Source organism: Enhydra lutris, unplaced genomic scaffold (assembly GCF_002288905.1).
Source record: "Enhydra lutris kenyoni isolate GAN:26980312 unplaced genomic scaffold, ASM228890v2 scaffoldscaffold70, whole genome shotgun sequence".
Lineage (NCBI taxonomy): Eukaryota > Metazoa > Chordata > Mammalia > Carnivora > Mustelidae > Enhydra > Enhydra lutris.
Window position 1 is genome coordinate 499,519 of NW_019154154.1, and position 26,288 is coordinate 525,806.

Here is a 26,288-nt window from a genome sequence, read left to right on the forward strand (position 1 = left end):
GATTACATGAATTCAATACAACTAACTACTATATAATATCTATGTAGCACATAATTCTTTTTCTTTGTAAAAGTCACAAACTGTATACTATATTTAATGGCTGCTATTATGAGATAATGCTTGTTTCTAAATATCATAATCCATTTTGCAGTCATCAGCCTGTAACTGAGAACACTGATGGACTGTAGACCTGTCCTAAATGAGGATCTTTGAGATATTTTATCAATACAGACAAACAGAACAGAATCATAGTCTAAAACATTACGATCCAATTTTCCAGGGTATTTAATTATATCATTCAGTATATGAGAAGTTTTGTACATCTTTTTAATTTTTATCTCTTATCTTACAGTTCATACTTCTGCCTAAGGTGCCTTTTTGTAAAAACACCTCTCTTTCTCCTAAATGAATTAATCTTGAGCAAATCTACTAGATACAGTTTTAGTCATTTTTCTTTCTTAGTGCTGGTTTTGCTGCTAAGTTAACCTACACAATAGCTTTTTGAATTTATTCCTTGGCATCTGCAGCTTTAACATTTCTTTCTCACACAGTGTAGGTACCAGTCTATAATTGCATTGGAAATCTCAGTGCTCCTGTAATCATATTAGCTGATAATGGTTTAGAAATTTCTGTGATTTTTAAAACATTTCTTTCTGTATATTGAATAGCACCCATATGTTAAAAACTTTAAAATACTACCTGTCCCATCTTCATTTTCCAAGAACAAGACTAAAAATAAAAATGTGACTGGTGTGAATATTTGGACATACTGACAGAAAATTTGAGTACCAAATAATGAAGTTAAGTCATAGCATATTATCAGAAAACTGTCAAATGATTAATATTATAGAGCCGACATTGCACCACTGAGGAAGGAGAGTTCGATTGACTTCTTGGGGGAGAATTTGCATATATAACCTGTCTAGAGCTTGTGTGATTAGTAAAGAGATTTAAAAATGAGTATAATAAAATACCATGGTTGTTGTTCATCACAGATACTCACTTTTACCAGAGGAGTCATCCATGGCTTAGGCAGAGGGAAAAAAGCATGGCATTAAAGTAAAAAAATCAAAATCAAAATCAAAACTAGCTTCATTGGGGCACCTGGGTGGCTCAGTGGGTAAAGCCTCTGCCTTCGGCTCAGGTCATGATCCCAGGGTCCTAGGATTAAGCCCCACATTGGGCTCTCTGCTCAGCAGGGAGCCTGCTTCCTCCTCTCTCTCTGCCTGCCTCTCTGTCTACTTGTGATCTCTATCTGTCAAATAAATAAATAAAATCTTAAAAAAAAAACTAGCTTCATTGACTAATTAAATGAATGGCTGTGGACACCCATTATTTTATAAGACTCAATTTCATTGTATGTGAGATTGAAATAAAGGTTCCTATATTACAGAATTGTTACCAGGATTGAGATGCCATACATATAGAGCATTTATTTTTTGTTGGAGTGAACGTTTTATTGTTTTAGTTTTTAAACAGGAGGATTTTAATATAAAAAATAATTACAGTTTGATACAAGAGTGGCTACAAGATACAAAAACCCTATCATACCTTAGTGCATAGGAAGAGTACTAAAGGAAGGATGAACTGAAAAGTCCCCCAATTACTCACCACACCCCCCAGGTTGGGGTTCAGATTTTAGTGTAGAAGCCATAGCTTAACCCCGTGGATAGTAGGGAGATTGGCTGGTTTGCCCCAGCTACAGCTGGTGTGCCCTCATGGGGCATGGTGTACATGTAGGGTATAGGACATTAGCTGATGGCTGATGGTGTGGGTGTGCAGAGAGTGGCAGCTCAGAGGGAATCTTTCAGGCACATGTGAATCACTTACTTGCCAGGAGGTGGAGTGCCAGAGTGGTCAGGAGGGCTTCAGGATGCTGTTCTTGTGGGGGAACTGTGAGAAAGCCATTACCAGGCCAGGCAGAGGTTCTGGGCACGAACCTGGGGACAGAGCTCCAGTAGAATCCTCATCTACACCTTGGGGACCTACGGTGCAGTTGGGACCCCTTCCCCCTGCAGTGTCTGCTTCAGTGCGCTGTCTTGAGAACGTCTACTATGGTGCTCACTGTGACGAAGAGAAGCTTAAAAGGATGATGTCCATTGGGCAGAGCTTGCATGGAAGATGTGCTCTGGCATGACCCTGAAAACTGGAATGTGCAGTCACCTCAGGAACCTGAGGTAGTTAGTAGCCATGTTGTCCCTTTGTGTAGAGGAGTGACTTTAGAATGGATTGATTCTCTATAAAACTGAAATTGTGTCCATTTTAAAGTCAAATAATAATTTGTAACCAACAGTTCAATGTTTTCTGGGTGTTTGAGAGAATTTTGAGAGGACTATCTTTCCCCTTTCCACTACTCTTTCCCACTTAGCTTATCCTCCTTCCTCAGGTTCATCCCATTTTTTTCTTACAGTAACTTATAAACTGTTTAAGAGGCAAAGCCATTTACACTTTTATGTGATTTATTTAATAATTCTCCACAAATGATTAAAAAATTAGTTGCGTTCCTTGGTGTTTCTTAGGTTGTAGATATAGTTTTACATGTGGAGGCTCAGAAGATGTGCAAAACTTGAGAAAATGTCATAAATATCCTGGCTTGTGTGTTAAAATGAATCAGCATTGCAAGATAGCTACTAAAGGAGAAAATTATAACATCGAGAAGTGTGTATGTGGTGTAAGCGTGGTTGGTGACAATCTTTTTCTGTTGATTGTCTCATTCTGCTTATTCAGGTGCAGCTCTGCATGTCACATATGGAGGGACATAAAGCAAATAAAATATATCTAGAGGACAATGACCAGGATGATTAGTGGGGTCATGAAACCATGTCAGTGTAAGAAAGATACATACCAAAATATTTATGCCATTAATGCTGTTATGTCTGCAATGCTCTTATGTCTGGAATTTGCTTCATATAAACCAGAGTTGTTTGGGGTTGGTAGTGATAATATTGACAAAACAACTTATTCTAACTCTGCTAGTTCTTGAAGCTAGTCATTTAGGACTCAGTAGGCATTCTCTTTTCTCTTATTTTTGTTTTTAATTAATCTCTACCCTCAACATGGGGCTCGAACTCACAACCCTGACATCAAGAGTCTCATGCTCTACCAACTGAGCCAGCCGGGTGCCCCCATTCTCTTTTCTTCTGCTTATGTTTGGATAGTTCTGTAGTTGACAAAAACATAAAAGATATAATTCAAGAAGAGAATGAAGAATTAGATCAGTGCAGGAAAGAGATGAGTTTGAGCTAGATTCACAGTTCTATGAAGGAATATCTTTAAGTTATTGGAATAGTTTTCCTATCTCTAAATTATTACAAAAGAGAATTCAAGTTTTAAGGTCCTAAGGTAATATCTAGGATAAAAGAGGAGGTGTAAGGAAATAGATTTCAGTTCAGTAATCTGTATTTTTCATTTATTTATTATTCCTTTATTGAGTACCTCTTAGGCACCAGAAGAATTTTACTATGAGAAAAGTAGTGCCCAGTCTACTTGTGAAACAGATATGATAGGAAATGTATTCATAAAAAAGTTAGAACTTGACAATATTCCTGAAAAATCGATGATATTCATGATGCTAGCACATTTTGGTTATATCTCCTTTGCAGTGAGGATAAATTAAAGAGATTTAAGCAAGTGAGGGATGGAATCAGATTCATAATTTATTTCATTCTTTTTAGATACCGCAGAGAAAGAGTTTGAGATCCTTGAGACTAAAGAGCAACCAATTTTTTAAGATACTATTTCACTTATCCAAGTAAAATGTAATGTGTCCCTCAACTGCAGCAGGAATAGGTAGGATGGAGTATAGGGATGAATACCAAGCATGTTGAATACCAAGATCCAAGGGACTCAGTTAGTGAAAGAATTAAAAAATGAAGTGATCAAAATTTCTGTTTTGGATGATTGTATAGATATTATTGAGCCAGAGAATAAGATATAAAATTTTTAAACAGAACTAACATAGGTCAGTCTGTGTTACAGTCATTTTGAGATACCAATAAGACTATCAGGTTTTAAAACAAAAAAAGGGAGAAACTTTACAAAGTAATTTCCTATAGTCACAATTACAGAACTTAGGATATGGAAGGTAAGTCAACTTTTATTCATCTATCCATTCATTTACTTTTCTGTTAATGAAACATGCTTCAGTGTTTGAGTACATACTATCGGTCACATGAACACTTAGATGCATAAATATACAGGTCCCATTAGTTAAAATGAGGAAGTGCATTTGCTAATTTCTGTCAGGAGAAAACTCACAGAAGACCAGCCTGCTTTTAGTCTGGAATTTGCCCCCTCTAGAATGTGTCTTTAGTCAGGATAGTCACAGTGGGATTTCTATGACCTCTCTTACACCCATTCCTTGAGGTTTTAAAAACTCTAGCAAGATTGGACTCTGTTCTCTGTTTTCATAAATCGGGGCTAATGGTTACATCTCATGGCAGTCTGCATCTGAGACATCTGCTCTCGCCCTTGTCAGTGCTGCATTCATTTGTCTAAGGATCAAAAATGAGAGTGGACCCTGAGGCTGGAGGAGAGGGGTGCTGCAGCACTCAGACTGGATGTGACACATGCGGACTTTGACCACCATAGATCTTGACGCTTACACCTTGTGTTTGCCACACCCGCCTTGGCAGTTATGTACCTATACATCTTATGGGAGAATAAGAGAAAATATTGCATTAGCCCTAGGTGTTAAAAGAAAACGTGGCACATTATATTTTCATCAACCATCCCTCTGAAAGAGAATTTCATAATACATTTTTGGGCACTTCAAATATTTTCCCCCTAGGGGAGAGATTTAACATGTACCTGAGATCCAGAAGCAAAGCTGTCTACAAACGGTAGAGTTCAGTAGGTAGAACAGTGGCTTCAGTCTTTATTGAAAGAAACATCGGTCAGAAAGGAAGCACCTACATGAATCAGGAAACCATCGGAAGCTACAAAATTTTGCTCAAATATGAAATATTTATTTCCTCTTAAATTCACCCATGCTGTTAAAAAGATCCCTGGATACTAGAATTTCTATTAAGAATTTCAATATCCTGGTTATAAACTTCAAGTAACTCCCAAGTAGCAACATATGTAATAGATGATAGATTGAGGAAATACGTTTTTAATAGTGTAATCAAAAGAATCTCTACTTCATATGACTATACTTCCAAGTCATAAAAATGCATAATAAAATACAAACTGAAGGAATTTTGCTTTAATTCAAAACTTGTATTACAAAGGTTTCTGCTAAAAAATCAAGTAACATTTCCCTCTGTGATACCATAGCAATATCCCTGTTCATGATAATTGTTTGTAACACTTACCTTCCTGATTTATGGGTAAATTAGGAAAGGAAGAGGAAAGTAGGAAGATGAAACGGAGATAACAAGGGATTCCATTGTGGGGTGGTTTTTCCTTGTCTAAAATCTGGAATGCTAGGGAAATGGGACAGAAGGGAACCATGGTTTGCTGTGGTTCACCACCCTGAATTTATACCATATATATTTCTTATTTTACGTAGTAAAGATCTGGAAACAGGAGACATGAGCATAGAAGAAAAATGTTCTCTTTTGATCAGGCTTTGACCACCATAAATCCTGGCACTAACACCTTGTGTTTGCCACTCCTGCCTCAGCAGTTATGAACCTAGAATATGGGAGAATAAGATGGAAACAGAAATACTGTAGAATTTGTTTCCTCGACATCTCTTTCTCATGAGAAAACTGCTTATTTGGAATGTTACCGTTGCTGGATGCTATATGCCAAAATGAACACCTTTGATGACAAAGCAGGTGATTGGGCTTTGTAATCATGCAGTATTAGTGGATGGACATTGGAATGCTTTTCACATCATTTTTTAAGATTTGAATATAGTGTAGGGTTACCAGGTTACATTGCACTAAGGAGTAACCCAGAAGATGCTGTAGCAGACTTGAAATAATTAAGAGTCTATTATTCTTGTCAATGAAGCATGTGATACATCAATATATTCCTTACTCAACTAGCTGTCATTCTTCCAGTTATTTCATGTATTCTAAGTGATGCTTCCTACTTTTTAACCACTTACAGGGGTGAAAAAAATGCCAGCTTTCCTGGTCTCTTTCTCAATCACAGAGAAGGTACATGGTTTAGTTGTAGCCAATGGGAAGTTGTAGACAAAGGGAAATCATCTGGGGCTGGAGGAGAAAGATCTTTACTGCTTTCCTCAACCGTGTATTACACTGCCCTGTCAACATAGGGTGTTTGAAGAGACACTGTCAAACTGAAGGTAATTTAGCAAAAGGACTAGAAAATCTTGGGTCCAAACTGGCCTTTGCAAGTCGTTGAACAAAACTCTGAATCACCTGCCTAGTGATATGCTAGGGCATCCAGTGATTCAAGCAGTAAATGAATTACTAAAGGGACCTGTCATGTTTCATGTTTGGTTTTTTATTTAGTAGTTTTTTTTTTTTTAAAGATTTTATTTATTTATTTGTCAGAGAGAGAGGGAGAGAGAGCAAGCACAGGCAGACAGAATGGCAGGCAGAGGCAGAGGGAGAAGCAGGCTCCCTGATGAGCAAGGAGCCCGATGTGGGACTCGATCCCAGGACGCTGGGATCATGACCCGAGCCGAAGGCAGCTGCTCAACCAACTGAGCCACCCAGGCGTCCCTATTTAGTAGTTTTTTTTAAAGATCTATTTATTTGGGGCACCTGGGTGGCTCAATTGGTTAAGTGTCTGCCTTCATCCCAGGTCATGATCCCAGGATCCTAAGATCTAGACCCCATTCAGCCTGACTTACTAACCCACCCTCTTAATCATTGCATTATACCCACTAACATGTGGATACAGTTGTTTTGTCATGTAGTAGTTTCTGTTATTGCTGTCTAGTCCATTCTGCTATCAATTTAACTACTATTATCAGCTTTAACCAACAGATAGGACATTAACCTACCTAAATCTCAAGAGCTCTCCCCACATTTGTCCTTTCTGAAGTCTATTTTAGTTTTATCTTTGATTATTAAAGTTTAAGGTATTATTAAGAGTGAATTTATCTAAACCAAATATCCAAAGTAACAGGCACAAAGATTTACACTGAATTCCATGCAACAGACCATCAGTGAAATGTGGGGTATTTATAATGGGCAATGGCATTGAAATGCAGGAAATGACATTGAGAGTCCCATTAATGTTCTAGAACTGGAAAGTAACTGCCCCAAGGTAATCAGCAGTATAACAGCTAATTAAGTATTTCCCTGTGGTCACCTGGAACCATGTGTTCAACATGAGCAAAGCTTTGGGTGACTAACTGCTGTCCTACAACAGCTCAGAAAGTTTGAATAATTCTGTAAGCATGGGTAAAGAGAGTTGTTAGTGACAGTTTTCCATATTTTAAAATATTTTAAAACCATATTTTAAAAGCAAAAGACTGACAAGCTCACATCTTAAAATCCTTGCCTCAAGGCACAGACTGAAACTCAGGGCCTTTCTGTGACTAGGCTGAAAAAAATCTCCTTTTATATACAGCTTTAGGGCTGAGATCACCAAGAAACAAACAAACAAACAAAAAAACCAACAAACGGGGCACCTGGGTGGCTCAGTGGGTTGAGCGTCTACCTTCGGCTCAGGTCATGATCCCAGTGTCCTGGGATTGAGCCCCGAGTCAGGCTCTCTGTTCAGCAGGGTGCCTGCTTCCCTCTCTCTCTCTCTGCCTGCCTCTCTGCCTACTTGTGATCTCTGTCTGTCATATAAATAAATAAAATCTTTAAAACAAACAAACAAACAAACAAACAAAAACTTAGAGATTAAGTCTGTAGATTGCTGAATCAAAAGTCAGTTCAATTTATAGACTTCACAGTTCTCTTATGTAAAATTCAAGCACAGCTCTAGAATTAATATATCCCAATCACTGGGACAATTATGGTGCAGTATATGAGAATAAGATCAGTGGGAGAACCCAGATCTCTTGAATCCTCATGAAATATCATTTTTGAAAGAAAGAAAATCCATGTTTCTTATGCAAGAGAAATCAAACGATATCTGTATTGTTGAGAGACTACTGACCATAATCGTGAATACATACAGAGAATGAAACACAGAATTAGAACAGTGAAGCTAGGAATTAGTAGCAGAAGGATTTATAGGAATTTACTAATTTGTGTAGTCAGAGCCTGGAAATTATTTGTAAGATTGGATTTTGAGAAAGCTTAGCCCAGGAGGGGCCTGGGGAACATAATTTTGGATCAGGCTGGATTTATTGAAATAGTTACTCTCAGTGGAGTTTCTGCATGTATTGAGTGAGCTTAAGAAGCCAGCTGCTGCCTCTGGTTTAGATAAAGCAAATCTGGATCCAGTTAGTTAACCAACATTGAAATAGCAAAAATCCCGGAAAGACCAAATATCTAGAAAGAAGTATTATCACGGACTTTGAGATATTGCAATGCTGTATTGGATCTTTTATGTTCATCTGTTCATTCATCATGGTTATTATATTGAGCATAGCAGATTGAAAAGTAACCAGATCACGTGGAAAATTATTATCTGCAAATATACTTGAGCCAGGAGGTTACTTGAAATAAATTACAATTGTTATGGTCTCTTAAAGGGGAAACTGTATACACATTTACAACCACAAATACATACCGTGAATCTATCAGTAGCTCTCCATAAAGAGACCAGGATTAATATCCAGAACAACTTTATACAGGATAATGAGAAATAGTTCACAATTTTGGAAAGCACTGGGTATGATGTATCCAGTATTACCATGGCCTACTAGGAAGAGGGGGTGCTTGTAGCATTTGCGTGATAGAAGAGGACTGATTATTACCTTAAACTCATCCTAGATTTTTTTTTCCTTCGCATATTCTAAGATGAATAATATGAATACTCTCAGAAAATGGAAGAGTGCATCACTGACTACACTGTAAATGTCATTATTGCAGGAATGGTCAGGATAAAGCTTTAGGAGACTCTTCTCCCTACAGGAGTAATGACATACCCTCAGGAAATTCAAAGATACTAGTGCCACCACTGAAAACCTACAAAAAAAAGGGGGGGGGTGAAAATTTCCATACCATTCCTGTTCGGATCTTTAATCTGACCCCTGAAAATTCCTGATAAGATCTAGAAAATTATGGGGGCACCTAGGTGGCTCAGAGGGTTAAAGCCTCTGCCTTTGGCTCAGGTCATGATCCAAGGGTCCTGGGATCGAGCCTGGCATTAGGCTCTCTGCTCAGCAGAGAGCCTGCTTCCTCCTCTCTCTCTCTACCTGTCAAAACAAAACAAAACAAAACAAAACAAAAAACAAACAAAAACCTAGAAATTATGGGATTATTGAAGCTTAACTTAATAAAAAACAACTTCAACTATAAACACTATCCCTGACCTTATTGCTTTAGGTGATAAAATAATGCAGCTCCTGGTATTAGCTATGGAAATAGTTTATTTTCCCCAGTTAAGCCAGTAGTATCCTTTTACTACTTGTATACATTTTCAGCTCCTGCTTTAACAGATTGCCTGCAACAAATTTCATGGCTTAAAACAGCAAAAACATTTTAATTTTTTAGCCCTAGTTGTCAGAAGTCCATGAGGTTAAACAGGACTGTGTTCCTTCTGGGGGAGAATCTTGTCCTTGCCTTGTGGCCACAGGTTGCTCCTCTTCTCCTTCCTTTATCACATCTTGTCTGACTTTGACCTTCCTGTTTCCCTCTTGCAAGGACCCTTGTTATTACATTGGTCCTCCCTGGATACTTCAGGATGAACTCCCATCTCTAGTTCCTTAACTTAATCACCTCTGAGAAGACTTTTTGCCATGTCAAGAAACATATTCAGAGGTTTTGGGGATGAGGATATGGACAGTTTGGGGGCCAATATTCAGTCTACCACACTCTTGTATTCTTTCCCTGAGAGTAAGAGTTTGTACTATAGATAGGAGTGTTAAATGGGGGCACCTGGGTGGCTCAATGGGTTAAGCCTCTGCCTTCGGCTCAGGTCATGGTCTCAGGGTCCTGGGATCAAGTCCCGCATTGGGCTTTCTGCCCAGCAGGAAGCCTGTTTCTCCCTCTGCCTGCCTCTATGCCTACTTGTGATCTCTCTCCCTCTGTCAAATAAATAAATAAAATCTTAAAAATAAATAAATAAAATCAATCTTTCCCATTTAAAAAAAAAAAAGTGTTAAATAAGAGTACCACAGAGTAGGAGATCATATAGCCAAAGAAAACATTTTAGATTTCACTTTAGGAGAGTTTCTGGAGTTGGAGTAGACTGGAAGCATACTGGGATATTACCTCTAAAGTTAATGAAATACTTTTTATTTTCTGTTCCTCCATCACTAAGAAGGACCAACAATATTTCAAAGGCTGTTCAGCAGTTTGAAAACATTTTGGTTTTCAAACCCATTTCCCAGGTGAAATAAGAAATTGTGACATTTGTGTGCATGTCCTGGAGCAAGAAAAATCACTACCAGTTTATATTGTGACTGACTCTTTCAACTAGTCTGAACTTTGAGCAGATGCAATGGTTCCCAAAGTGTCCAAGACAGAATGGATGGAACATTTGACCAGTATCATTCTCACAATGGAAGAGCTGGGTCCTAAAACGGGGATGAAAACCATGATCCTTTTAGTAGTTAACTTCAGAGAAAGAGCTCTTAACATGCTACATGGCTCTGATAAAAAATATTAACAAATGACAGGACAATGCTACCAACACCATTTGGTTGAGAGTGCTATTATGGGGCATATGCTGTGTTCTCCAAACCATGTATCTATATAGTGCTGTTTTTATTGCCAGAATATGGAAGTCCAGGAACCAGAGAGCAGATGTGGGAGCAGTGACTCAGTAAAGTACACTCTTTGATCTTCTCTAAAATTAATCTCATTTTTGCCACTCTGGGTTTATCCTCCACCAAAGCATACAAAAATGGTTATATTATATTAGAAGCTGATAATATCTTATATCCCTTTGAGGCATTATGCCACTGGATCTATAGACAAAAAATAATTTTATCATTGGTAAATAGGTTTCTGTTAGGTGAAGGGAATAGAGCAGAATATAAGATCTTCAGAGTATAATGTTTTAAATTAATATAGCAGTTGTAAATTTTAAAAGACCACTAAAGTTGTATCTAAGCAGAATCACCAGAAAATCAGATTCTTTAAAATTGAAGTTTAGGGAAAGTATTCCAGTTACCTAAGTTGTTTGCATGAAGAAGGGGAATATCAGCAGGAGGAGGAGCACCACAAATATAGGTTATAGATTTGAACAATCACAGAAGCAGATATGGTGTTTGCTTATTACATTATACCCAAACACCAAAACTATATTTCCCCCCTTCTTTTCCATACTATTAATAAAGGAAATACTGATTATGGACACATATTGCATAAGTTGTGGGATATCTAGAAAGAAGAAAAAACAGGATTAAAAAAAAACAAGAAAAAGAATGCAAGTCATTTAGAGATCATGAAGCTATTGAGATTATACCTTGGGTTTATGCTTGCCTCTCTTTTTGGGAAGCAGGGAGGAGGTGTGTATGTGTGTGTGTGTATGTTGTGTATTTAGATAGACATTATACATTCATAATACATATGATATTGTGATATATATGACAGGAAAGGATGCTATGCACATGTGTTAAATTGTTAGTGTGAAACAAAATGATGTATTTATGCTAAGCAGCTAAGGAAAGCAAAATGTTGAATAAATTATTTTTGTAGGCACATCTTTCCTTCTGCTCACTTTCAGTCATAATGCCTGTTAGGAAACTACCCTGTCCAATTATATGCTGGCTGCTCCTCTCTCCTTTAGGTCTCATGATATAAGCTTATCAAATTAAACTCTTGTGAAAGTTAATTTTTATGAGACAGATAAATGACATAAAATCTTCAAAACTGGGCTATTCTATAGAAACAGAATGAAGAATGTGTATGTGATTTCTTTTTCTGTTCTTTTTTTTTTTTTTAAGATTTATTTATTTGAGAGAGAAAGAGAGAGAGAGAGTACATGCAAGTGGTGGGGAGGGACCAAAGGGGAGAGAGAGAGAATATGAAGTAGATTCTATGCCTGGCTCAGAACCTGACACAGGGTTGGATCCCATGACCCTGAGATCATGACCTGAACCAAAACCTTAACCAACTGAACCACCCAGGCACCCCATGTATATGATTTCCTCCCTACAAATCCTCAGCCTTTCTGTTTCCTGCCTTTTCTTAGAATCTATTATAGTTTTCTCAGCTACCATTTGCCCTCAAATGAATTTGTTATATAATGAAGTTGACTAGAAACATTGTTATTCTACTGTTCATAAGAAAAATAGCTCTACGTATATACAAAAAATATCTTCAAAATTTTAAAAATAAATGAATTGCTCATGAAATAACATTAATGAAACATCCTAATTTGGCTACGTTTGAGGTTTTCTGCTTTTGGACAAAATAACTAAATTGAGCAGTGTGTGTAGTCATTCTCTTTTCCTCTCTTAGTCATTAAACATAACATGGAAGGAAGCAGTTTTTAGACTCCCTGTATTTTCTCTAGCTTTCCTTTTTCATATAAGGTTCTGATCTTCCATGTTTTCCTGTCAGAATGGCCATTCATCATTTAAGGCCAAATTCTCTTCTTTCTAAGGGAATCAATTATTCCCTTGCTAATATTCTTATATGTGGGGTACACATATAAGATTTTATTGGAATTGAATATGTGTGCTTTTTTTTTTCCTCACTGGACTCTGAGTTCCATGAGGACTTTATGAGCATATTTTTCATTTCTAGTCTTTAACAGATGCCTCATACAAGGTAGATGGTCAATAACTGAGTATTTATACAACAACATGGATTGAGTTAGAGAGTATTATGCTAAGCTAAGTAAATCAGTCAGAGAAAGACAAATACCATATGATTTCACTCATGTGGAATTTAGGAAACAAAACAAATGAGCAAAGGGAAAAAAGACAGAGAGGCAAACCAAGAAACAGACTCTTCTTACCTGTAGAGAACAGTTGTTTACCAGAATGAAGGTGGGTGGAGAGATGGGTGAAGTAGGTGATGGGGATGAAGGAGGGCACTTGTGATGAGCCCCAAGTGTTGTATGGAAGTGTTGAATCACTATATTATATACCTGAAACTAATATTACAGTGTATGCTAACTAACTGGAATTTAAATAAAAACCAACCAAACAAACAAAAACCAAAATTCAAAGCAGCAAAATAAAGCAGAAAAGGAAGACAAGAGTGATTTAACCTCTACTTACCAGTATTATCCATCTCCTAGTAAAAAAAGAAAATGAAGAGAAAAGAAATTTGCCTATATAATTTATTCATAGTAGATAAGAAAAAGCTAAAGGTGAATTACTTTTTATCAGCAACTGTAAGATTTCAAAGCAAGTTGGCATTTTTTTTAAATATTTTATTTATTTATTTGACAGACAGAGGTCACAAGTAGACAGAGAGGCAGGCAGGGGCAGGAGGGAAGCAGGCTCCCTGCTGAGCAGAGAGCCCGATGTGGGGCTCGATCCCAGGACTCTGGGATCATGACCTGAGCCGAAGGCAGAGGCTTAACCCACTGAGCCACCCAGGCACCCCACAAGTTGGCATATTTTGATGTATGTTCATTTTTTCCCTTGCTCCATACCTAAGGGGGAACATTTTCAAAACCAGATACAAGAAAACTACATGGAGACAGAATTTCTTTTATTGCTGTTTGGTTTGCCTTTTGCAGAATGCTTGGTTTTTTGTTTTTTGTTTTCTAACTTATAAAGTTTATGTAGATAGAGAAGTTAGCACAACTAGAATTGAAGAAAGATGTAAACAATGGAGTCATGGACTTTGTGACAAGGAGATCAAAAGTGTTATTTTAGAGCAGTGATCTCAAATGGAATCAGTACATTCTCAAGATTATACAAGACTAACCATTGAAATGAAGAAAGAATATACAATATCAATATCTTTGCCCCATCTCTATCTATACCTGTACCTATATTGACGTATTAAAGAAATAAAGTTTCATTTATAATTAATAGAAGGCTTGATACTTGATATGTTCCCTCATTTAATTCATCAGGTGACCCTGTGTCAAACACATCAACACATGGGAGGCAATCTGAGTAAGGGAAGAGAAACCTACGACTCAGGAATTCAGAGGCTCATACTCACTCTGAGATTCTTTCAGTTTATTGAAATTTACATGTTCTAAGCTGAGAGGGTTTATAGACTATGCTATCTAACTTTACATTTACACTCACAAAAATGGGTTTAAAATATTTATATAAAGACATATAGATTAAAAACTAAACTAATACAAGTAGAAGCAAATAATAAAACGATAGCAGAATTGACAGCTTTGCTCCTATGCCCAGGTGTGTTATCAGCAATATTAGGAAACAAAAGGTTTTTCACTGGTGATCTAATCAGATATGAGTAGAAGTTGGGCGAAAAAACAATTAGTAGTGGCAGCTGCGTGGCTCAGTGGGTTAAAGCCTCTGCCTTTGGCTCAGATCATGATCTCGGGGTTCTGGGATCGAGCCCCACATCGGGCTCTCTCTCAGCCGGGACCCTGCTTCCCCCACTCTCTCTCTGCCTCTCTGTCTACTTGTGATCTCTCTCTGTGTTAAATAAATAAATAAAAATATTTTTAAAAAATTAGTAGAGTAGTACACACATATCCACATGTACAATTACATACCTCCATATACAATTATTTTACTGATAGAAACATATAGTCCAAAAATTTGTCTGAAAATCGCTGTCTTGAAGGACTGGGTAGACTGAGATCCATTCTTGAGAAAAAACTGGCCAATGATGAAATGATGAAATAAATACATTGGTGAAAACAAATGTAGGTCAGCAAAATAATTAAGTAAAATGAAAAAAAAAAAAAAGAGAAGACTGAGGTGGGTGGTGATGAAGCATTATAAGGGAATAAGAGAGAGAATTGGCAAATAAATACAGTCAATGTAGTCCTGAGATTGGAAGAAACAGATGAATCAAGAGCAGAAGCAAAACAATACTTTCATATTTAGTGTAGCAAAGCCCTTGCAATAAAACTTTGTATTACAACGTATGCCTTTCATACCCTGAAAGGTATACAAGAAAGTCAAAGCTAGACAAAACAATGAGGTCCAAGATTAGGTGGGCCTGAGATATTTACTTATTTACTCAAAGCTAGTGCATTTTAAAGAGCAACCTCATGAGCAGGGATTAAGGGCATATGATCAGAATCAAGACAATCCATTATCCTTGTTTTTATTTGCAAAGTTTCCTTTAGTTATTTAGTGGATATGCATGTATCTCTATCCCATTTGATTTGATCAGTTGCAAGTATTGTATTGGATCTGGATTTCCAATGAAAAGCCCTGTTTTGAAAAAGATTTATCATATCCTTTATAAATAGGATAATGACTGGAACTACAAAGTACAGTAAATACGTCTTATATGATGCCTTGGGAAAGAGCCCATCTTACCTGGTGACAAGTGGGATATAGTGCATGCATGTGTGCACAAACTTGTGCCTTTTTCTTTCTTTCTTTCTTTTTTTAGTAGGCTCTGTTACTAGCATGGAGCCCAACATGAGGCTGAACTTGAGATCCTTAAATCTTAACCAGCTTAACTGACTGAGCCACCCACCTGGGTGGCCCCCAAACTTGGTTATTATTTCTTGTTGTCTTTGCAGACAAATGCAACCCCTCTATGTTTCAGATCAAAAAAATTACAGAAACCATAGGAGTTCTGGGTGGTATTTCTTAATCTGTTGACAATTTTTGGTGAAGGGAAGAAAGCAACAGCATCAATGTACAAAGAATTGACAGCAACTTGGGAGAAAATATCAAGGACAGTAGTAAGCACTGTTTTAAACATAGTACATTACCAATTCTCTTGGTGTCCCAGGAGACAAATTGTGTAGAAAAATATAGACTTTTTTACACCAAGTCAGAGAATATCTCAAAAAACTTGGGTTGAGAAGAAATTGTAGATACCATTTGACCAAATAACTTTTCTCATGTTTTTATTTTTTGCAGATATTTAAGAGAGATATATGACAAATATGTTTATCAGAATATGTATAGAAAAAGTTCTTTCAATAGTTATAAAACAAAGTTTCTAAGTGATAAGAAAGTACTGAGTGAGTCACTTTGGTTGTGTTAACTATTAGTTAAATAGACAAAATCCTACTTCTTCCCATCAGGTGTGATGCAAAGACATCTTTGAAGTGCATCTACTGTTCTGTCAAGAATATCTTGCTGACATCTTGAAAATCTTCTTGAATTCTCATTCATGTTGTATTGCCAACAGGATTTCAATGCTCATTCTCTTTTTTGTTGACTTCTGTATCAATAACTTTGCATTCGTCTTTTTCAGTATAGCATCCTCTCTCTGTTTTGATGGCTGGAGCTCTCAGTATAAATGTGGGAGTACTGTACAAACATGATTGGGCAAGTACGCCAGAAAGTTTGAATTGCAAATGGAAGGAGGAATCACACACAAATCACACACATTAGGGTAACAAATTATAAATATAAGCTCTTAAAAATGAGAAAATATACCTTTTCCACTTTTTATACAGCAAACATGGAGCTACTGAAAATTTATATTAAAACAATCTAGCAACATCAGCAATAACTTCTACCTATCATTGTATCTTCCAACCTACCTTTCATTAGAGTTTTGCATTGTAAAATTTATCTAATCTCTCTCCATTCTATCAGAACATATGCTGTCTAACAATAAAATGCAGTAAGCTTTAGTGCTTCTTATCAAAATTTCCATTTCAGTATGCCCCCTGGTAATATAATTATTATCATATTGGAAAAATTCATGTTCAATGTATCCAAAGCTATTTCACAACATCAATTGCAATAGAAATATGAGCAGAATATTTCATGCTTTTCTTCTCTCTTGAGGATAACACCTTTAGTAATTTCCATATGTCATCCAGTTAATGTGACAAACAAAGGAAGTTGAGGATTTCAAGCACAATAACAGAAGTGAAAGATTTTGATTGACTGGTACATTATAACTCTTATTACATACTGTGGACCCAGGATGTTCTAATAATTAGCCTGTCAAGTCAATTGTTACTCTTCATTAAAAATGAATATAAGGCAGCAATTAATCTCACAACTTCAGCCTCATTAGGACATTTTGTTTTTGCAGTTGGGTGCAGTTCAGTGTCTCAATCTAAAGGATGTATCATTTTCTAATAAAAGGTTTCACCTTCATTATTTTGATTATGTACTTGAATAGCAAAATGTAAGCTTATGTAATAACTGGGTGAAAATTCTGAGTTATTTATAATTTGCCTCTTGAAATTCATTGTAGATACAAGAGATTTTCCCTATTCCTTTTCTTTACCTTCACAGTATAAGGCTATGGACTCAGAATTTCACACTCCTTGAAAGTGATTCTATCCTCTGTGAATCATGTCTCTGAAAATGCTGACACCCACAAAAATAGGCAAAACTCAAGGACTTTTCTACAAGTCTAAAAAACATTGCAAAAAAAATATGAAATGAGTGTTGAGTTTTTCTTACACAGTAAAGGTTAGATGAGTGATAAGAAATAGTATTCAGGTTCCAATGTAGCCTGTGGACTGATTGACTGCTCACAGAGATTTAAACCTGGCAGGTGAAAGTTATAGCACAGATCACAGAGAAGATGATGGTTCTGCCCTCTTTGTTCTAATGCAATAAAGACATGAAATAACAACAGTTGGAAATCAGCAAATTCCTTCATTTGCTGACAAGGAATCCCATCGGTTAGAAAATTAGGCAGAGAAAGAAGACTGTATGGCCAGTAGACATTAGAGGGAAACACTGAAACATACACTAGGAAGAGGAGAATGGACTCTGAGAGGAAGGTTGTTTTGTCCCATCACCCTTACTCAGTCTCGACATATACAACTCTATATTGGAAATGTCATGATCTCCCTTGAGAATATACAGAACTTTCACTGTAACCTGATGATATACTGCTGCTGCTTATGTGAACCAAGGTTCCCATGGTAAGGCAAAAGCACATTTACTTAGATTAAACAATCTCTGATTGGATCATATTCTCTACTTCTATCTAAGTCTGTTGACTTTAGACATGTACGTAACTCTGGGCTTCATTTATAATATGTATTAGTTCGCTAGGACCGCCATAAGCAGTCTGGTTTAAACAACAGATTTTTTTTTTTTCTTTCTACAGTTCTGGGGACTGTAAATCTGAAATTAAAGTATGGGCAGGTTTGGTTACTTCTGAGGCCTCTCTCCTTGGCTTAGAGATAGCTGCTTCCTTGCGGTGTACTCACATGATCTTTTCTCTGTGCCTGTTTATCCCGATGTTCAAATTTCCCTGTATTGTAAGAACATCAGTCAGATTGGATTAGGGCCTACCCTAATAGCCTCATTTTAACTAAATTACCTCTTTAAAGGCTTTATCTCCAAATATAGTTACATTCGCCTGGGTGGCTCGGTGGGTTGGGCCTCTGCCTTCTGCTCGGGTTGTGATTCTGGGGTCCTGGGATTGAGGCCCGCATTGGGCTCCCTGCTCAGCAGGGCTCCTGCTTCCTCCACTCTCTCTGCCTGCCTCTCTGCCTACTTGTGATCTGTCTGTCAGATAAATAAATAAAGCCTTAAAAAAATAAAGAAGGACTTCAAAATAGGAATTTTAGAGGGATACAATTCAGTTCATATTGCCATATCTACATAATTGCAACAATAGTATTCAACTCTCAGAGTTTCACCTGGCCTAAATGAATCAAACCACAGAAACTATCAGCTAAAATTCCTTTTATATATGGTTGATCTGTTATATCTGGTAGATATTCAATTATATGTGGTAGATATTCAACAGAAATTACTTTCTGCTAATCCTCCTAAAGCTATAGATCTGACTGTTGAATTTCTCAGGTTAGGGATTATTCTTTATTGGCCCAACAATCAGAATATAGCAATTGAGGGTAATGGTGAAATAATGCAATTAAACTAGTTTCTTAGGTGAATCCTGTATACCCCAAAATTTATGAACTTCTGGAGCAGACTCAGAGGGAAAGGAATGAAGACATTTGGTCAGGCAGAAGATAAAAGAATCTGAAGAATTTATTTCTAGGCAGGAGGAAAACATACTAGTCCTTCAAAGAAGTTCATCGAGGCATATGGGATAAATGTACTAGAGGTGAGCAGTGGACAGGACAGCCTAGACACATCACCATCAGTGTTAGGTAGGTTGTCAAGAATGTTTAACAATGGGTTGGGACAATCTGGGATTCAAAAACAGAACTCCAGATACTTAAAACAGGTTATTTCAGGAGAAATTAGTAAAATAAAATAGGAAGCACAGGCTACAAAGGGATAAAAAAAATTAATAAGTGAGTGAATAAGTAAGACAGCCACTACTATGCTAACATTTTTTGATACATTTGCTCATTAATTCACAATTTTAGGCATGGAGTACAATTTCTGCCTTATGCATGAAGAAACAGTAGTTTGGAGATCTAAGCTTCATGAGGCCAGAGGCCATTATTTCTATCTGCAGCACCCATCAAAAGGCCTGGCACATGGTGGGTAGTAAATAACTGTTCATTGATTGAACTAATGGACTGTCAATTAATTTGTAGAACAATGATAAAGCTAGGATTTAAACCAAAACAGTGTTTTCCATCAACACAGCAGAAACAGAAAATGAAAGAAAGGAAAATAGTGTAATTTGCAGTATATGGGAAATAAAAATGAAAACAACAGTCCACAGGGTTAAGAATGATGTCTCCCAAGTTGTTGATTTCATTGTTGTAAAAACAGCAATACATGCAGAGAGCCAAAGAATGTGTCTTCTGTTTTCTCTTATTAATTGATATCACTTGATTAATCCTCTCTGAAAATTGGTTGTTCATTCGTCTGTTAATAAATTTGTTTTAACACCTAGCCCATATTTTTTATTTAGCTCTAACACATATTATTATACTTATCATATCTCTAATAAGATTAGGCAGTATAACATAATGGATAGTAATGCACTTTGGAGTTAGTGTATTTAATTTTGGTGTTCAGCTCTAGTGCCTACCTGCTTAGTTACCTTGGGCAAATTATTATTATTTTTTATTTAAATTCTATTAGCCAACATATAATATATTATTAGTTTCAGATGTTTAACGATTCATCAGTTGCGTATAACACCCAGAGCTCATTACATCACATGTCTTCCTTAATAACCATCACCCAGTTACCCCACCCCCCAACTCCCCTCCAGCAACCCTCAGTTTGTTTCCCAGAGTCAAGAGTTTCTCATAGTTTGTCTTCCTCTCTGAATTCCTCCCATTCAGTTTTCCCTCCCTTCCCCTATAATCCTCTGTGCTATTTCTTATATTCCACATATGAGAGAAACCCTACAATAATTGTCTTTCTCTGATTGACTTATTTCATTTAGCATAATACCCTCCAGTTCCATCCACTTTGATGTAAATGGTAGGTATTCATCTTTCCTGATGCATGAGTAATATTCAATTGTATATATGAACCACATCTTCTTTATCCATTCATCTGTTGAAGGACATTTCAGCTCCTTCCACAGCTTGGCTATTGTGGACATTGAGGCTATGAACACTGGGGTGCCGGTGTCCCTTCATTTCCCTACATCTGTATCTTTGGGGAAAATAGCCAGTAGTGCAATTAATAGGTTGTAGGGTAACCTTATTTTTAACTTCTTGAGGAACCTCCATACTGTTTTCTAGAGTGGCTGTACTAGTTTATATTCCCACCAACAGTATCAGAGGGTTCCCCTTTCTCCACATCCTCGCCAACATTTGTTGTTTCCTATCTTGTTAATTTTAGCTATTCTAACTGGTGTAAGGTGGTTTCTCATTGTGTTTTTTATTTTTTTTTTAAGATTTTATTTATTTGTCAGAGAGAGAGAGAGCACAAGCAAGGGGAGCAGCAGACAGAGCAGGCAGAGAGAGAAGCAGGCTTCCTGCTGATCAGGGAGCCTAATGTGGGACTCGATCCCACGGCTCTGGGGTCATGACCTGAGCCAAAGATAGTCGCTTAACTGACTGAGCCACCTAGGTGTCCCTCTCATTGAGTTTTTTTTTTTTTAATTTAAACACTATGATTCCAATTTTACTATAGAAAAAAAGAGGTAGTTAGCATAATGAACTCATTAGCACAAAAGTAGTATAATATTTGATTTGCCTGTCTAGATTCAGATATAATGTGATCTTATATGCATAGATTTGCATTTCAGAATAGGACTTTTGACACAATCATACTAACTTTATCTGAAATATTTGCCAGAAATATGTATAATTAATATTAATAGCTATGCTTAGTAACAAAAATATGTGAATGGCAGATCTTTCATTATCTTACATATGGCAATATTCTTTTTTTTTTTAATTTTATTTTTTATAAACATATAATATATTTTTATCCCCAGGGGTACAGGTCTGTGAATCGCCAGGTTTACACACTTCACAGCACTCACCATAGCACATACCCTCCCCAATGCCAATAATCCCCCCAACCCCCCTCCTCCCATTAACCCTCAGTTTGTTTTGTGAGATTAAGAGTCACTTATGGTTTGTCTCCCTCCCAATCCCATCTTGTTTCATTTACTCTTCTCCTACCCCCTTAACCCACCATGTTGCATCTCCTCTCCCTCATATCAGGGAGATCATATGATAGTTGTCTTTCTCCGATTGACTTATTTCACTAAGCATGATACCCTCTAGTTCCATCCATGTCGTCGCAAATGGCAAGATTTCATTTCTTTTGATGGCTGCATAGTATTCCATTGTGTATATATACCACATCTTCTTTATCCATTCATCTGTTGATGGACATCTAGGTTCTTTCCATAGTTTCGCTATTGTAGACATTGCTGCTATAAACATTCGGGTGCACGTGCCCCTTTGGATCACTACGTTTGTATCTTTAGGGTAAATACCCAGCAGTGCAATTGGTGGGTCATAGGGTAGTTCTATTTTCAACATTTTGAGGAACCTCCATGCTGTTTTCCAGAGTGGTTGCACCAGCTTGCATTCCCACCAACAGTGTAGGAGGGTTCCCCTTTCTCCGCATCCTCGCCAGCATCTGTCATTTCCTGACTTGTTAATTTTAGCCATTCTGACTGGTGTGAGGTGGTATCTCATTGTGGTTTTGATTTGTATTTCCCTGATGCCGAGTGATGTGGAGCACTTTTTCATGTGTCTGTTGGCCATCTGGATGTCTTCTTTGCAGAAATGTCTGTTCATGTCCTCTGCCCATTTCTTGATTGGATTATTTGTTCTTTGGGTGTTGAGTTTGCTAAGTTCTTTATAGATTTTGGACACTAGCCCTTTATCCGATATGTCATTTGCAAATATCTTCTCCCATTCTGTCAGTTGTCTTTTGGTTTTGTTAATTGTTTCCTTTGCTGTGCAAAAGCTTTTGATCTTGATGAAATCCCAATAGTTCATTTTTGCCCTTGCTTCCCTTGCCTTTGGCGATGTTCCTAGGAAGATGTTGCTGCGGCTGAGGTCGAAGAGGTTGCTGCCTGTGTTCTCCTCAAGGATTTTGATGGATTCCTTTCTCACATTGAGGTCCTTCATCCATTTTGAGTCTATTTTCGTGTGTGGTGTAAGGAAATGATCCAATTTAATTTTTCTGCATGTGGCTGTCCAATTTTCCCAACACCATTTGTTGAAGAGGCTGTCTTTTTTCCATTGGATATTCTTTCCTGCTTTGTCGAAGATGAGTTGACCATAGAGTTGAGGGTCTATTTCTGGGCTCTCTATTCTGTTCCATTGATCTATGTGTCTGTTTTTGTGCCAGTACCATGCTGTCTTGATGATGACAGCTTTGTAATAGAGCTTGAAGTCCGGAATTGTGATGCCACCAACTTTGGCTTTCTTTTTCAATATTGCTTTGGCTATTCGAGGTCTTTTCTGGTTCCATATAAATTTTAGGATTATTTGTTCCATTTCTTTGAAAAAAATGGATGGTACTTTGATAGGAATTGCATTAAATGTGTAGATTGCTTTAGGTAGCATAGACATTTTCACAATATTTATTCTTCCAATCCAGGAGCATGGAACATTTTTCCATTTTTTTGTGTCTTCCTCAATTTCTTTCATGAGTACTTTATAGTTTTCTGTGTATAGATTCTTAGTCTCTTTGGTTAGATTTATTCCTAGGTATCTTATAGTTTTGGGTGCAATTGGAAATGGGATGGACTCCTTAATTTCTCTTTCTTCTGTCTTGTTGTTGGTGTAGAGAAATGCAACTGATTTCTGGGCATTGATTTTATATCCTGACACTTTACTGAATTCCTGTACAAGTTCCAGCAGTTTTGGAGTGGAGTCTTTTGGGTTTTCCACATATAGCATCATATCATCTGCGAAGAGTGATAGTTTGACTTCTTCTTTGCCAATTTGGATGCCTTTAATTTCCTTTTGTTGTCTGATTGCTGAGGCTAGGACTTCTAGTACTATGTTGAATAGCAGTGGTGATAACGGACATCCCTGCCGTGTTCCTGACCTTAGCGGAAAAGCTTTCAGTTTTTCTCCATTGAGAATGATATTTGCGGTGGGTTTTTCATAGATGGCTTTGATAATATTGAGGTATGTGCCCTCTATCCCTACACTTTGAAGAGTTTTGATCAGGAAGGGATGCTGAACTTTGTCAAATGCTTTATCAGCATCTATGGAGAGTATCATATGGTTCTTGTTCTTTCTTTTATTAATGTGTTGTATCACATTGATTGATTTGCGGATGTTGAACCAACCTTGCAGCCCTGGAATAAATCCCACTTGGTCGTGGTGAATAATCCTTTTAATGTACTGTTGAATCCTATTGGCTAGTATTTTGGCGAGAATTTTTGCATCTGTGTTCATCAAGGATATTGGTCTGTAGTTCTCTTTTTTGATGGGATCCTTGTCTGGTTTTGGGATCAAGGTGATGCTGGCCTCATAAAATGAGTTTGGAAGTTTTCCTTCCATTTCTATTTTTTGGAACAGTTTCAGGAGAATAGGAATTAGTTCTTCTTTAAATGTTTGGTAGAATTCCCCCGGGAAGCCATCTGGCCCTGGGCTTTTGTTTGTTTGGAGATTTTGGATGACTGTTTCAATCTCCTTACTGGTTATGGGTCTGTTCAGGCTTTCTATTTCTTCCTGGTTCAGTTGTGGTAGTTTATATGTCTCTAGGAATGCATCCATTTCTTCCAGATTGTCAAATTTGTTGGCGTAGAGTTGCTCGTAGTATGTTCTTATAATTGTCTGTATTTCTTTGGTGTTAGTTGTGATCTCTCCTCTTTCATTCATGATTTATTTGGGTCCTTTCTCTTTTCTTTTTGATAAGTCTGGCCAGGGGTTTATCGATCTTATTAATTCTTTCAAAGAACCAGCTCCTAGTTTCGTTGATTTGTTCTATTGTTTTTTTGGTTTCTATTTCATTGATTTCTGCTCTGATCTTTATGATTTCTCTTCTCCTGCTGGGTTTAGGGTTTCTTTCTTGTTCTTTCTCTAGCTCTTTTAGGTGTAGGGTTAGGTTGTGTACCTGAGACCTTTCTTGAGAAAGGCTTGTACCACTATATATTTTCCTCTCAGGACTGCCTTTGTTGTGTCCCACAGATTTTGAACCGTTGTGTTTTCATTATCATTTGTTTCCATGAATTTTTTCAACTCTTCTTTAATTTCCTGGTTGACCCATTCATTCTTTAGAAGGATGCTGTTTAGTCTCCATGTATTTGGGTTCTTTCCAAATTTCCTCTTGTGATTGAGTTCTAGCTTCAGAGCATTGTGGTCTGAAAATATGCAGGGAATGATTCCAATCTTTTGATAATGGTTGAGACCTGATTTAGGACCGAGAATGTGATCTATTCTGGAGAATGTTCCATGTGCACTAGAGAAGAATGTGTATTCTGTTGCTTTGGGATGAAATGTTCTGAATATATCTGTGATGTCCATCTGGTCCAGTGTGTCATTTAAGGCCTTTATTTCCTTGTTGATCTTTTGCTTGGATGATCTGTCCATTTCAGTGAGGGGAGTGTTCAAGTCCCCTACTATTATTGTATTATTGTTGATGTGTTTCTTTGATTTTGTTATTAATTGGTTCATATAGTTGGCTGCTCCCACGTTAGGGGCATAGATATTTAAAATTGTTAGATCTTCTTGTTGGACAGTTCCTTTGAGTATGATATAGTGTCCTTCCTCATCTCTTATTATAGTCTTTGGCTTAAAATCTAATTGATCTGATATAAGGATTGCCACTCCTGCTTTTTTCTGATGTCCATTAGCATGGTAAATTCTTTTCCACCCCCTCACTTTAAATCTGGAGGTGTCTTTGGGTTTAAGATGAGTTTCTTGTAGGCAACATATAGATGGGTTTTGTTTTTTTATCCATTCTGATACCCTGTGTCTTTTGATTGGGGCATTTAGCCCATTAACATTCAGGGTAACTATTGAGAGATATGAATTGAGTGCCATTGTATTGCCTGTAAGGTGACTGTTACTGTATATTGTCTCTGTTCCTTTCTGATCTACTACTTTTAGGGTCTCTCTTTGCTTAGAGGACCCCTTTCAATATTTCCTGTAGAGCTGGTTTGGTATTTGTAAATTCTTTCAGTTTTTGTTTGTCCTGGAAGCTTTTAATCTCTCCTTCTATTTTCAATGATAGCCTAGCTGGATATAGTATTCTTGGCTGCATGTTTTTCTCATTTAGTACTCTGAATATATCATGCCAGCTCTTTCTGGCCTCCCAGGTCTCTTTGGATAAGTCTGCTGCCAATCTAATATTTTTACCATTGTATGTTACAGACTTCTTTTCCCGGGCTGCTTTCAGGATCTTCTCTTTGTCACTAAGACTTGTAAATTTTACTATTAGGTGACGGGGTGTGGACCTATTCTTATTGATTTTGAGGGGGGTTCTCTGAACCTCCTGGATTTTGATGCTTGTTCCCTTTGCCTTATTGGGGAAATTCTCTCCAAGAATTCTCTCCAATATACCTTCTGCTCCCCTCTCTGTTTCCTCTTCTTCTGGAATCCCAATTATTCTAATGTTGTTTCATCTTATGGTGTCACTTATGTCTCGAATTCTCCCCTCATGATCCAGTAGCTGTTTGTCCCTCTTTTGCTCAGCTTCTTTATTCTCTGTCATTTTGGTCTTCTATATCGCTAATTCTTTCTTCTGCCTCATTTATCCTAGCAGTGAGAACCTCCATTTTTGATTGCACCTCATTAATAGCTTTTTTAATTTCAACTTGGTTAGATTTTAGTTCTTTTATTTCTCCAGAAAGGGCTTTTATATCTCCCGAGAGGGTTTTTCTAATATCTTCCATGCCTTTTTCGAGCCCGGCTAGAACCTTGAGAAT